This window comes from Myotis yumanensis, unplaced genomic scaffold (assembly GCF_028538775.1).
Source record: "Myotis yumanensis isolate MYYU_CA2020_CCGP unplaced genomic scaffold, mMyoYum1.0.hap1 SCAF_22, whole genome shotgun sequence".
Classification (NCBI taxonomy): domain Eukaryota; kingdom Metazoa; phylum Chordata; class Mammalia; order Chiroptera; family Vespertilionidae; genus Myotis; species Myotis yumanensis.
Genome location: NW_027223773.1, coordinates 41,557 through 54,585, shown reverse-complemented (window position 1 = coordinate 54,585; position 13,029 = coordinate 41,557). Strand labels below are relative to the sequence as shown.

The 13,029-nt window shown below is 49.6% G+C and overlaps 1 pseudogene; it reads right to left on the bottom strand.

The window, feature by feature from the left end:
- Nucleotides 1–2,157: 2,157 nt before the first annotated feature.
- LOC138999401 (small nucleolar RNA SNORA48) lies at nt 2,158–2,302 on the bottom strand (annotated as a pseudogene).
- Nucleotides 2,303–13,029: the final 10,727 nt, after the last annotated feature.

The following is a 13,029-nucleotide window of genomic DNA, read 5'->3' as shown; positions in this document are numbered from 1 at the left end:
CTGTCCAATGGACATTAGACCATCTCGGTGGACTCCAGCAACCTCTGGGAAAATTGCAGGTTTACAGCTTGACCCAGCCTTTGTCAGGGCCACTTGAGAAGGACAGATGGAGGGGAGAGACAACCAACAGGCTCCCTGACTTTATCTCAAAAGAGGGTCCTACAGAGGGAACCCAGCTTCTGAGTTCAGAGTCAAATAGAAGAAAGTTTTAGTCCTTGATACCCCAAATTAGTTCCTTATTAGCCTGGACAACACCTGGGGATGGCAAGGACATCCCTAAGTGTAAAAAGAAAACACGTAGGTCCATCTTTCTCATTAACCTATAAATGCAAAGACGTGAAACACAATGTCCAGCAATATATAAAAATAACAATCTATCAAGGCCCAGTTGGATTGAGATTAGTAATGCAAGATGAATTTAACAGGAAAATTGAATTATATAATTTACATTATCAACAGAATAGAAGCCAAAAATCTATTATATAAATAAAAACCATTTGACAAATTCACAGCCCTTCTTTTTTAAAAAAACACATATTTTTACTGATTTTAGAGAGGAAGGGAGAGGAAGAGATAGATAGAAACATCCATGATGAGAGAGCATCCTTGATCGGCTGCCTACTGCATGCCCCCTACTGGGGATTGAGCCCACAACCCAGGCATGTGTCCTTGACTGGAATCAAACCCTGGACCCTTCAGTGTACAGGTGAATTTGCTTTGGAAAAGATGAATTTAAAGTGGAAAATGTGAATGTGCTTTGGAAATGCTGAATTCGCTTTGCAAAAGATGAATTTTCACCCTAGGTGGTTTGGCTCAGTGATAGAGCGTCAGACTGCATACTGTACCGGCCAAGGGCACATGCCTGGGTTGCAGGCTTGATCCTCAGTTGTGGGCGTGCAGGAGGCAGGCAATCTATGATTCTCTCTCATCATGGATGTTTCTATCTCTCTCTCTGTGTCTGAAATCCATAAAAATATATTTTAAAAAGTACTTTAAAAACAAGATGATTTTGCTTTTCAAAAGGTGAATTTTGTCTGATTGAATTTCAGCAGCATGAAAATGAGTCACCCTTTCCAGGATCTTAGTAAATTCCAGCATTGCTTCATATTTTTTCAAGTTACTTCTGTGACGTTAGGTTATTATTACTAAGTACTTTTTTTCTCCTAGTATATTAGTTGTAAACACATTTTTTTTTCTGAACATAAGATTGTAGTTAATAGTTTGGTGTTGAAACACAGTGGTTTCGAAACGTGTTCTTGTAACTCAAAGGGTTCTGCTTGGTCCCTGTGTCGGTCTCTTTCAGAATGAAAGATAAAATAAACTGTAGAAATGTGCTAAGACCAAGCATCCTGCTGTCAGTCAACTCCTGCTCAAAAATGATCCTCTGCTGCCCTCCTGTGGCCATTTAAAGAATAACACATTGTGCCTCTGACCATGGTGCTGAAATTCCAGCTAAGGCCCTGTGAACACAACCAAAAATTCTACCCACAAAAAAGAAAAGAAAAGAAAAGAAAAACCCACAAAATCATTGAGGCTGTCCATGGCGGCAATCATTTCGTCTCTGGATGGACCGAAGTCACGGCTCTGGGGTCCGCACTTCTTCCCACCCCAGCTTTGCAAAGGGAGGCCCTGGAGACTGCTGCACTGAGATACCCTTTAAGGTGACCCACCACCCTGCCTAATATGTTCCTGATTCCTCTTTTAGCTAGAGAGTAGTGAGTGTACGTTTGCCAAGCAGATGCTCTAACCAGTGAGCACACCAGCGACGTATTCTATTCACTTTTAAAAACCTAAATCGGAGTGTGGGTCAAGGGTCAGAGGTCAAGGCTGGGGCTGAGGTTGGGGTTAGGGTTTTGGGGTGAGGATGAGTTTTAGGGGGCAAGGTCGGGGTCATGGCCAGGGTCAGAGGTGGAAAAGGTGAATTTTCGTTGGAAATGGAGAATTTGCCTGAATGTATTTCAGCAGCATCAAAATGAGTCTGCCTTTCCAAGATCCTAGTCAATTCCAGTATTGGTTCCTATTTTTTTCAAGTTACTGCAGTGACATTAGGTTACTAAGACTGAGCGCTTTTTTCTCCTAGTAAGTTAGTTGTAAACATATATTTTTCTGAATAAAAGATTCTAGTTAATACTTTGGTTTTGAAACACAGTGGGTTTTTTATGTGCCTCAGGCATGAAACAGCTCTGGCCACCCACTCAGGCATCAAGCTAGGATGAACTAAGGACTGTACATCGGCTTTGCCCCTGCCTGATATAAGAGCAACACCACCCATCAGGTGTCTCCTTGCCCATTGCCAGTGGGTGAAACACAGTGGTTTTGAACCCTGTTCTTGCAACTCAAGGGATTCTGCTCAATACCAATGCCTGTCTCTTTCAGAATGAAAGATCAAAGAATCCTGTAGAAATGTGCTAAGACCAAGCATCTCTGATTTTGTGATTGATCAGAATGTATTCATAGAGCAGACTTATACTCAGGTTTTATAGTATAAACGCTTCTATTTTTCCTTCAAGTAAGTTACTGATTATACTGTGCACGTCTATGGGATGTAGATATTCATGATGCTAGCAGCTAGCCCTTAACGGACGCTGTCAGCCAATTCCCGCGCAAAAATAATCCTCTGGTGCCCTCCTGTGGCCATTGGAGGAATAACAACTTGTGCTTCTGTCCATGGTGCTGCAATTCCAGGCAAAGCCCTGTGAACACGACCACAAATTCTATTCAGAAAAAACACACAACCACCAAATCATCAAAGCTGTCCAGGGCGGCAATCATTCTGTAGTCACGGTCCTGTGTTTTTCACCTCTCCCCGGCCCAGCTCTGCAATGGGAGGCCCCTGTAGACTGCTGCACTGAGGTTCCCCTTACGTGACCCACCCACCCACCCTGCCTCATATGTTCGTTGGTGCTGTTTTCAACTAGAGTGGTGAGTGTATGCTTGGCAAGCAAATGCTCTAACCAGTGAACAACACCAGGTACGGATTCTATTCAGTTTTAAAAATATAAATTTTAGGTTGGTCAAGGGTTAGAGTTCCAAGCTATGGCTGGGGCTAGGGCTGGGTTTGGTGTTAGGGTTTTAGGGTGAGGGTTCATGGTCAGGGTTGGGGTTGGGGTCAGGGTGAGAAGTGGAAAAGGTGAATTTGCTGTGGACATGGAAGATTTGCTTTGCAAAAGTTGAATTAGCTTTGCAGAAGGGGAATTTCCTCTGCAAAAGGTGTATTTGCTTTGGAAAAGGTGATTTTTAACTGTAAAAGGTGAATTTGTTTTGGAAATGGTGAATTGGCTAGCAAAAGATGAATTTGGGTTGCAAAATGTGAATTTGTCTGATAGTATTTCAGAAGCATCCAAATGAATCGTCCTTTTCATGATTCTAGTAAGTTCCAACATTGCTTCGTATTTTTTCAAGTTACTTGAGTGACATAAAGGTCATTTATTCCTGAGTATTTTCTTCACCTAGTGAATTAGTTGTAAACACATCTTTTTTCTGAATAAGAAATTGTAGTGAATAGTTTGGTGCCTTAGCACAGTGGATTTGAAACCTGTTTTTGTAACTTGATACCTATGCCTGTGTCTTTCAGAAAGAAAGATGAAATAGTCCTGTAGAAATGTGCTAAGCACAAGGATTCCTTATTTTGCGATTGATCAGAATGTAATCCTAGAGCAGACTTATCCTCTTGTTTTATAGGATAAACGGTTTTATTTCTCCTTCAAGCAAGTTACTGCTTATACTGTACACGTCTATGCATCTATGTCCTTATGACACAAACCTCAAAGGATGCTGTTAGCCAATTCCTGAGCAAAATCGATCCTCTGCTGCCCTCCTGTGGCCATTCAAGGAATAACACTTTGTTCCTCTGTCCGTGGTGCTGAAATCCCAGCTAATGCCCTGTGAACAAGACGAAAAATTATACCCAGAAAAAACAAACAAAAAACAACACACACAAAATCATCGAGCCTGTACAGGGCTGCAATCATTCCGTCCCTGGATGGACTGAAGCCACGGGTCTGGCTTTTGCACCTGTTCCCGTCCCAGCCTTGGAAAGGGAGGCTTTGGCTGCTGCACTGACATGGTGAACTGGTGCCTTCACGCTGTCAGTCCGAAACCTAAAGGCTGCCGTAATTGAGGCCCCCAGTACCCTGGAGGCCGCCGAATTTGATACAGCCAGTAACCTAGAGTCGGCTATATTTGCAGGATTCCGTACCCTGGAGGCCGCCATTAATAAGTCAGCATATGCCCTGGCGGCCGCCATTCCTGAGTCAGACGATCCGTACAGCGAGGTGTGAGGTATCGCGAGACTAAGCGACCTTGCGAGAGTACACCTTTACAGAGGTATGCGGTACCCTGGAGTCCGCCATTACTGAATCCGTCCGTACAGCGGTGCCTCCGGGACGGAGGCGGCCCGTCCGGGGCAGGTGGCGTTTAGTGAGACAGCCTGCAAGCTGCAGCGGCGTCTACTGAGGCAGCGAGTTCGCTGTAGGCCGCCGTCTGTGTGAGCTGGAGTCCGCTTTGAGTGCGGTATTCCGTACGTTGGCGGCCGCCATTCCTGAGGCAGGAAGTCCGTACGGCGAGGGTGTAAAGTTCCGCGAGACCAGGCGACCTCGCGAGAGTGCGCCGTTCCGTAGGCGCTGCGTACGCTGGAGTCCGCCATGACTGTGTCCGTCCGTACAGCGGCGCCTCCGGGACGGAGGCGGCCCGTCCGGGGCAGGTGGCGTTTAGTGAGATAGCCTGCAGGATGCAGCGGCGTCTACTGAGGCAGCGAGGTCGCTGTAGGCCGCCGTCTGTGTGAGCTGGAGTCCGCTTTGAGTGCGGTATTCCGTACGTTGGCGGCCGCCATTCCTGAGGCAGGAAGTCCGTACGGCGAGGGTGTAAAGTTCCGCGAGACCAGGCGACCTCGCGAGAGTGCGCCGTTCCGTAGGCGCTGCGTACGCTGGATTCGCCATTACTGAGTCAGGAAGTTTGTACAGCGTGGTCAGAATGTCTCAGGAGTGCAAGGGACTTCGGGGAGTTGGTCGTTGTGGAGGCAGTCGTTGCTCTGGTTGTCTCTTGTACTGCCTGTCCTCCGTGAACGATGCAGCGAGGATGGGACAGGTCGCCTTTCCTGAGGTCACTGGTTGCTAGCTACCAGGTTCCTGGTTCCTAGTTACCGGTGTGCTGGTAACCAGTGCACTAGGTTAAGGATGACCACTTCCTAGTTTCTATGCCAGTAATGAGCAGGTAGTGGTTTCCAGGTCAGTAGGTTCCAAAGGTTCCTAGTTGCCAGTTAGTAGGCTAGCAGGTACTGATTTTGTAGTTATTAGCTACCAGGTTGCTTTGTAGTATTTCCTAGGCTAATGGTTACTGGTTCCTATGTTCCTGGTTACCCGTGTCCAGGTGACTGTTTCCCAGTAGTTTCGGTTCAGTATTCCATACTTATGACATAAAGCTTTCCAGAAGCTGTCAGGCGATTTCTTAGGAAAAAGTATCCTCTGCCGCCCTCTTGTGGCCTTTTAAAGAATAACACGTCCATCTTCTGTCCGTGGTGCTGAAATGTTAGCCAATGTTGTTTGAATTTGATGGAGACTTGTATGTACCCCAAAGAACCACAAGCAGCCCTGCCCGTTTTGACTGAGTGGATAGAACGTCGGCCTGCTGAGTGAAGGGTCCCCGGCTTGATTCCAGTCTAGGGCGTATACCTTGGTTGCGGGCCCATCCGCAGTAGGGCGTGTGCAGGAGGCAGCTGGTGGATGTTTCTGTCTGATGGATGTTTCTCTGTCTATCCCTCTCCTTCTGTGTCAAAAAATCAAAAAAAAATATTTTTTAATATATTTTATTGATTTTTTGACAGAGAGAAAGGGAGAGGGATAGAGAGTTGGAAACATCGATGAGAGAGAAACATCGATCAGTTGCCTCCTGCACACCCCCTACTGGGGATGTGCCCGCAAGCAAGGTACATGCCGTTGACCGGAATTGAACCCGGGACCCCTCAGTCCTCAGGCTGACGTTCTATCCCCTGAGCCAAACCAGTCAGGCAGGGCCAATAAAAATATTTTTAAGAAAACACAAAGAAAGCAACCAAGAAAGACCACAGAAAACCCTAGAAAATGATGGATGCTGTCCAGGGTGCCATTATTTTTTCCCTGCCCCTGGATGGACTGCGGTCAGGGGTCTGTATTTTGCACCCCTTCCGGTCCCATCCCCGGTAAGGGAGGCCTTGGCTGCTGCAGTGACATGGGGCAGCTGTGCATTCAGTGTGTCAGTCCGTAACCTAGAGGCTGCCATGATTGAAGCAGTCAGTCCTGGGGAGGTCGCCGTTGCCAAGGCAGCCAGTCCCGGACAGGTCACCTTTCCTGAGGCATCCAGTCATCCAGAGGCCGTTGTGATTGCTGCCAGCAGTCCCTTGGATGACCCATTATGGAGGCAGCCATTGTGTGCAGCAAGGTGCAGGGGCATCGGGAGAAGGTGTTGTTCCCGCTGGACTCAGCAGCCCCTGGAGAGGCCTTATTGACTGAGGCAGCCAGTCCCCTGGAGGCTGTCATGATGGATGCAATGAGTAGCCTAGAGGTGGGCATTCCTGAGGCAGTCGTTCCCCTGTAGCTGCTATTATTGATGGCATCAGTAGCAGGGAGGCTGTGATTGTTGATGGCACCTCCAGATGCAGGGTTCTCATGGGAATGTGTTGTTCCCACGAGAAAGAAATTCAATGTGAAGGTTTTTGTGGAAACACAGTGAGTTTTTTAAAAGTATTTTTTATCGATTTCAGAGATGAATGGAGAGGGAGGGAGGGAGGGAGGGAGGGAGGGAGGGAGGGAGAGAAATGGAAAGATAAATTATTAGAGAGGATTCTGAATCAGCTGCCTCCTGTCCCCCTTCCCCCACTAGGGATCGAGCCCACAAGCAGGGTATGTGCCCTGATTGGGAATCGAACCAGGGACCTTTTAGTTTTCAGGTCGTCGCTGTACCCACTGAGCGATAACGGTCAGGGCTACAGTGTGTTCTTGAGCAATATTCATTTGTCCTATTTCCGAAAGGAAGAGAGAAGCCTGAATGATGAGTGATGATCGTCGCTTGGCTGTGTTCCTTGTGCAAGAAGAAAGAGTGACATGTGTTGTCATGTGCTAAGCTGAAGGAATAGGCCCTGGCCAGTGTTGCTCGGCGGTTCAACGTTCGGCAGGCCAGGGAAGTCGCTGTCGGGATTCTTGGTCCAGAGCACCTATGTGGGATGCATGTTTCATCGCCTGCCCTGGCCTGGGCTCCTGTGGGAGCCAAAGATGCATGTGTCTGTTGCATACTCATGTGTGCTTTTTTTCTCTCTCTCTCTCTCTCTCTCTCTCTCTCTCTCTGTCTCTCCCCTCTCTCTCTCTCTCTCTCTCTCTCTCTCTCTCTCTCTCCTCCCGCTCCCTCCCTTCCATGCTCTCTAAAGAAATGAATGTTGAAAACATCTCCTCTGTAAAGAATTAAGCAAAGCATACATACGAATAAAGTACAAAGAGGGAAAATAGTTGGAGCGTGTGGAAAAGCACCATATCCTCCAAGAAAGGCACCATGATGAGCAGAGCATTCAGCTCCGTTGATGTTTTTCCACGCAATGTGTGTATAAGATAAAAATGAAAGGTTCGAGTGTCCCTCAGCTGCGAAGTTCCTGACACAACATGACGAAGTCACTGTAGCAGGGTCCTTGCAGGGTCTCCCAAGTGAGCACGTCAGGGGAGAGGCTCTCGGGGGCGAGGCCTGGAGGAGCAGGGGTAAGTGAGGTGTGAAGGAGGTGGGAAATGGACAGAGGAGAGTCCTGCAGGTGTTCCTGTCTACTGCGTGTTGTCGCCGCTCCCAGAGGGCCCCCCCCCCCCCCCACTGAGAAGGTGCGAGCAGACTGAGCTGGTGTCGGTGACTGAGGGACACACAGACCTGGGGACACACAGAGCGAGGGCCAGACAGAGCATGGAGTCCGCAGTGGCCAGGAGAGGTGACATTCGGGAACATGTGTCCAGTGTGCTGGTTCCTCGTACCCTCCTGTAGGTACCTTGTCAGTGTTTTTTGACTCCAGAACCGTGTATTTCATTTCCCCCCCCACACACACAGCCCCTACTTGATGGTGACTGTGTCCAAGACATCAGACCTGTTTGGACATCCATGTACAGAAGAGTTGTTTTGAAAGTGGTGTCCAAGTTGTTTTATGTAGTTCTGATCTGCCAAATCCATGAGAGCGAAGCAGTTATGTGTTTGATGTATTCTACATTTGCATTCTAGATAGATTTTATTTTAGCAAATGACATTTGTCATACCAAGCTGCCTTTGTAAGTGTCATGAAATGAGCATGTTAAAAACTTTGTAAGTGTGGATGTTTTCCTTGGCCAATGTTTAGAAAGTTGGTCAGTATGAGTGTGCATCGCTGCCCACTGAAGTGTTGGGGGTCACGTGTTGTGAGGCAAGCGGAATATTTGGGAGCTCCATGACTGTCCCCATTGTTGAGACAGCCTGCATGGTTGTTCCTTCATTGTATGTTATGAAGCACTAGGCAGAAGGTCGAAGTCGAGTTGTGCCGGGGTCCAGGCCCAGCGGTTCAGGGGCCCGCGAAGGCATGGACGGCATGGGCGAAGAATGAAGGGCACGGAGACAGCATTGAGCTGACCAGCATCCTCAGGTTCTGTGTTTATGGGCCTGTTCCAGGTGTGTTTCTCGTATTTGATTCTATAAGCATGCATCCATAGTTCCATCACGGTATGTTTTGTTTCTTCCTTTGACCTGTTGAAGTTTCTTGTGTGACATTTCCAGTTTCTTATGTGAGCTTTGCCCCAAATCTCCTTTCTGTTTAGCTCTGCGGGTTTTAATGTTATTTATTGTCTCTCTTTGTCCATTGTATTGTCAAGGTTAGTGTGTGTGTTCTATGATCAGGGCTAGCTTGTTATTTGTATTGTATGGTTGCTATTGTATTGCTGCAGTGTAAAGGGCTAAGGCCAAAGCGGAAGGAGGTTTTCGTATTGTGTGTCGTAAGTCCAGGTTGTGTAGGTTCAGCATGTATGTTGTTAGGTATGGTGACGAACGACGTGCCTGGTAGTTTGTTGAAGTGTTTGTGGTTGCCTAGGTCGCGTCAGAGTGTGGTTTTGGGTGGTGTTTTGATGTTGTTGTGTTTTTCATGTTGCGAGTTGTTTGTGATTGACTTGTTGAAAACAGTGAGACTTTGTGTATGTAGTGATGCAGGTATGTCTCTGTCCCTTTCCGTGTTGCAGCCTTTGAAGAAGCTGTCGGTGAGAGGTTGCAAGTTGCAGATGTGTTAAAAAGCATATTGTATTGATGTTTCACGTCGAGGCAAGAAGAGGGCTAGAGAGTGCGAAACATGGATGAGAGGGCAAGATGCATGAGCTGCCTCTTGTGCATCCCGTCCTGGGTATGTGGCTGCAAGGCAGGTCGATGGCCCTGCCGGCTCCATGGTTCGGGTGGTGCCTGTGTGGGAGGCTGAGAGTGAGGTTGTGTGCGCTTGCAGGATGTGAGGAGAGTCCCCCCCCCCCCCCCCGAGGTGTGATGCGGGAGGTGCCGTAGCGTCCCGGAGGAGTGTTGGGGTCCTAGGTGCGGCGGCTGAGGCTTGGGTCCCATTTGTTGGTGTGAGTTTTGTGTGTGAGGCGGGAGGCAGAGGCACCCCGTGCGTGTGTCCTGTGTGTGGTTGTGTCCTGAGCCGTTTTGTGTGTGGCATTGGGCAGGTTGAGTGAAGGCTGTGGTCGAAAGGATGTGTTTGAGGTGTCCCCCTATGTCCCCGTGAGTCGTCTTTGGGCTGTGACGCTAGGTCCGATGTTGGTGTTTGTGGGGTTTTGTTGTGAATTCAGTGCCGAGGAAAGGGTGGACACCTGGGTGTGTATTTGAAGCTTGTGAGTTTGTCAAGAGTGGCGAAGGAGCTTGTGGATGTGAACGTTGCCTGGAGCGTTGCCAAGGTGGGTGTGAATGTGTTGTGGCCGTGTTTTTTGAGTGTGCATGTTGGTGTGCAAGTGTTGTTGAAGTTCGGAAGGAAGGTGTCCTTGTCCCCCATGTGTTCCTAAGGTCTGTGCGTGGCGATCGGTGGTTTTAGGAGGGGCATGCGATCGTGAAGGAAGGCGTCCTGTTTCGGTGTGAAGGCTTTCTAAGAGGAGCGTGTGGAGCCCCCCTGAAGCATCCATGTTGTGTAGAAAATGGTGTTTTCAATGTTTAGGCCGGTATGTGTGGGTTGTGTGCATGCTTGCTGGGTTCCATGATAAGGAAAAGAAGAGTCCTGCCATTTGAGAGAGGTCATTGAACGTTGTGCAGACGAAGCGATGAGTGCCGGTGTGAGGCCAAGTGTTGGGTGGAGGTGTGCAAGTGCCAGCACCTAGGGCCCTTGAAGACCTTGGCAAGGGCCCCGGAAAAAGCTCCTATTGGGGAGAGAAAGAGGGTCAGAGAGTGTCCATACGGGAAAGTTTGTGTGCGATGTGAGGCCGAATTTGAGAGACATTTTCGTGTGGGCCCGCGTGTGACGAATGTAATTCCATCTGTGTAAGCGTTGCTTGGTTTTTGTCTGTTTTCGTAATGGAACAGCCTAGAAGTTTTATGGAATGATGCGAAAGCATGTCTGGATTGTGCCTGATGAGGAAGATGTGTCCTTGGATGATTTTCATGGACATGCCTTGTCCAGAAGTGTTTTTGGGTCCCGGACACAGTAGGTGACGGAAAGGTGTTTTGCAGCGTGAACGTTTCCCAACGGTAGAGGTGCGGTGGCCACTCGTGATCCTTTGGTGCGGCCATAGTTTTGAGGAGGCAGCACGTGGTGCAGGCTGAAGAGCAGCCTTGTGGAGCTGAGCCGTTCCTCGTGAGTGTCCTGAAGCGCCTGGTCCCCTTGCAGCGTGTGTGGAGCAGAGCGTAGGCTTTGTGGCTCGTTGTTGCCGCCATGAATGTGGTGAGATAGAAAGCAGGCATGCTTGGGTGTGGGCATGGTGATGGGTTCGAGTGTGTGGGTGTGTGTGCGAGGTTCCCCGTGTGATTGTCAGTGAAGGGCATGTGTGTGGGCTTGTGGTTTGTCCCCCTGTGAGTGCAGGAGGCAAGTGATTGTGTAGGTGTCTCCAGGAGGCAAGTGATTGTGTAGGTGTCTCCCTGCGGTGGATGTGTGTATGTGTGTTTTGTGTGGTTTATGCCCGTGTTGCAGGATTTGGGAAAGATGCGAGAAGAAAGTCTCCTTGTTTGTGGATGAAGCCAAGCCAAGGGGGTCATTGCTCGAGTGTTGTATTTTGTTGAAAGAAGGTCCCGTGAAGTGTTTCTGCAAAGCCAAAAGGCTTTCCATGTTGTTGCCTGTGGGCCATTGCATTCCAGGAAGGGAGGGCAAGGTTAAGATTTGCGTTTGTGGTTGTTTGCGGCCTGGCGCGTGAGAAGGCGGCGATTTGTCCAGGAGCCATGTTGTGTTGAGTCCTTTGGAAGCGTTTTTTTTTGTTTGGAGTGGCAGGAGAGCAGGTCGGAGCAGCCCAGAGGAAAGGACGCTGCGTGTGAGAGCCTCGGTGCGTCGAAGCGACCGTGTGCCGCCCTCTTGTGGGCACGGTAGGGAAGCACACCGTGCCTCTGTCGTTGCTGCAATGTGAGGTCCCAGGCCATGTGTGTTGAAAAAAGGCCGTGAAGAAATGTCCGAAAGCGTTGTAGGCTGTCCAGGAGGCTACGATTTTGTGGTTGAACGGAGTGACGTGTCGGGTGTCGATGTGTGAGGTGTTTGTGGCCAGACAGGCCTGCAGAGGGAGGACTCGGAGAGCGCCGCCCTGGGCTGGCGAGCAGGCGCGTGGAGGATGTGCGTCGTTCCCCTGTCGCAGGCACGGTGGAGGCCATGAGTGTTTGTCCAGGAGGCGGCGATGGCGGAGCGTGCCGTCGGTCGTTGGGGTGTTTGGTGTATTTGGAGAAGCTCTTCTTGCCGCCATGGTCCCAGAGAGGTGAGCGTTGTTGAGGCCGCGTGTGACGTGGAGGCCGGTGTGATGGAGGCAGGCCTCTGTGACCGTGTGTCAGGTGCAGATTTCGTGTGGTTTTTCAAGAAAGCAGGGAGTGCGGGTTGTAGCAGGTGTGTGTGTGTGAAGCGGCTGCAGCGAGCAGCATGGGTTCGTGCCGGTGTTGTGTGTGAAAGATGTGAGTTTGTAAGGCTTCCCAGGCACCGTGAGCGGAAATCCAGATGCCTCGGTGCGCGTGTTTTTGTCCCGTGGCATGCGTAGGCATTGCCGTTGAAGTGGCGATTGCGGTCCAGTAGGACGGTTGTGTTGTTTTCCCCACGCTAAGTGTGACTTTGATGAGCACGCATCCGTGTGTCCTGGTCTGAATGGTGTGAATTGTTGTGAATTGTTTGTGAATGTTGTGAATTGTTTGAACGGCAAGGTGAGCGTGTTTGAAGGCCTGTGGGGCCAGAGAAGCCTTGTTTGTTGCCAGGTCCATGTGTGTGTGATGTATTTTTGTTGCCTTCCTTGTGCGAGCAGGACGCTTTTGAAAGCAGAATATTTTTTGAAAGCACAGGCGTTGAGAATGACTGTGTTCCTTGGTGATAGGATTGCGTTTGGCATAGGCACGTCACTGCTTGTCCAGTAGGTGGAGCCAAGACCTAGGCTAGGTGAGGAGGCGTGAGTGAGTGTGTGTGTGTGTGTGTGTGTGTGTGTGTGTGTTGGTGTTGGAGAGATTTGGTTGTGATCATTCGTGCAGGATGTGAGGCCCCTGAGTGTTCGGTGAGGGCAGAGGTGGCCGTATGTAGCGGGTGTGTGAAAGGGGGGAATGAATTCCCCGGTCAGGCAGAAAGTGTTGTAGGCAGTGTGGAGGTGTGTGTTGAAGAAGTGCAGAGTGGCAGGTGGGGAGAGTGGCCAGGGTGCCAGCGGGTTCCTTTTTTGTGCGTCGTGTGAAGGGTGCCGATGGTGGTGGGTGCTCTTCCCCGTGCTGGGTCCATATTGCCTTTGGAGTTTGTTTTCCGTCGGTAGTGCAGTGGTGGCGAAGGTGTGATGTTGGGGGCCAGATGGAAGGTGGGAAGGTCCTTGCACCTGAAGGGGCTAGCAAGGCTGGCACCGTTGCGCACACAGTTTTCCCAGAGTTGTTTGTCTGGCGGTT